This window comes from Nothoprocta perdicaria, unplaced genomic scaffold, assembly GCF_003342845.1.
Source record: "Nothoprocta perdicaria isolate Ctin4 unplaced genomic scaffold, notPer1 scaffold_953, whole genome shotgun sequence".
Classification (NCBI taxonomy): domain Eukaryota; kingdom Metazoa; phylum Chordata; class Aves; order Tinamiformes; family Tinamidae; genus Nothoprocta; species Nothoprocta perdicaria.
In genome coordinates this window covers 1-1,543 of record NW_020456258.1, presented here as the reverse complement: position 1 = coordinate 1,543, position 1,543 = coordinate 1, and the positions used below count along the sequence as shown (strand labels likewise).

General features: G+C 72.8%; 1 long non-coding RNA gene across 1 annotated transcript; it reads left to right on the top strand.

Moving 5' to 3' along the window:
- The first annotated feature begins 37 nt into the window (after positions 1-37).
- On the top strand, positions 38-1,487 carry LOC112959060. The gene is made up of 2 exons (XR_003251565.1): positions 38-96; positions 1,434-1,487. It is a non-coding gene; the product is annotated as an uncharacterized LOC112959060 (long non-coding RNA).
- The last annotated feature ends 56 nt before the right edge of the window (positions 1,488-1,543 follow it).

Below are 1,543 nucleotides of genomic sequence, written 5' to 3'. Positions count from 1 at the left end.
GTACGAGGACCCGACGCTGCCGCAGGGCTGGACGCGCAAGCTCAAGCAGCGCAAGTCGGGCCGCTCGGCCGGCAAGTACGACGTCTACCTGATCAAGTGAGTGCGGCGCGGCGCGGGGGCGCGGGGACGCGGGGGCGCGGGGACGCGGGGACGCGGGGAGCCCGGCACCCCGATCGCGCTGGGACACGGGGACACGGGGATACGGGGACACGGGGATACGGGGACACGGGGACACGGGGAGCCCGGCACCCCAATCACACCGGGACATGGGGATACAGGGAGCCGGGCATCCCGATCGCACCCGGACACGGGGACATGGGGATACGGGGACACGGGGATACGGGGAGCCCGGCACCCCGATCACGCCGGGACACGGGGACACGGGGACACGGGGATACGGGGATACGGGGACACGGGGGCGCGGGGATACGGGGATACGGGGACACGGGGATACGGGGAGCCCGGCATCCCGATTGCACCGGGACACGGGGATACAGGGACCCCCGGCACCCCGATCGCGCCGGGCGACACAGGGATACAGGGAGCCCGGCATCCCAATCACACCGGGACACGGGGACACGGGGACACGGGGAGCCCGGCACCCTGATCGTGTGGGGATACAGGGATACAGGGAGCCCGGCACCCCGATCGAGCCGGGACACGGGGATACGGGGAGCCCGGCACCACGATCACACCGGGACACGGGGACATGGGGACACGGGGATACGGGGAGCCCGGCATCCCAATCGAGCCGGGACACGGGGATGCGGGGAGCCCCGGCACCCCAATCGCGCCGGGACACGGGGACATGGGGACATGGGGACACGGGGAGCCCGGCACCCCGATCGCACCGGGACAAGGGGACATGGGGATATGGGGAGCCCGGCATCCCGATCGAGCCGGGACACGGGGACACGGGGAGCCTGGCATCCCAATAGCACGGGGACACGGGGATACAGGGACCCCGGCACCCTGCTCACACCGGGACACAGGGACATGGGGATACAGGGAGCCCAGCACCCCAATCGAGCCAGGGCGCGGGGACGTGGGGATCCCCCGCACCCCGCTCACATGGGGACACGGGGATCCCCGGCACCCCACTCACACTGGGATGCGGGGACACGGGGAGCCCGGCACCCTGCTCACACTGGGACACGGGGATGAAGTGCGGGGACCCCCGGCACCCCACTCACACCGGGACGCGGGGACACGGGGATCCCCAGCACCCCACTCACACCGGGATACAGGGACATGGGGACCCCCGGCACCCCGCTCACACCGGGACGCGGGGACGCGGTGCGGGGCCACCGGCACCCCAATCGAGCCGGGACGTGGGGACCCCCGGCACCCCGCTCACACCGGGCCGCGGGGCCGCTGGACGCGGCGCGGGTCCCCCCGTCCCCCCGCTGACGCCGCGCCCGCGCAGCCCGCAGGGCAAAGCCTTCCGCTCCAAGGTGGAGCTCATCGCCTACTTCGAGAAGGTGGGCGACACCTCGCTGGACCCCAACGACTTCGACTTCACGGTGACGGGCCGCGGCAGCCC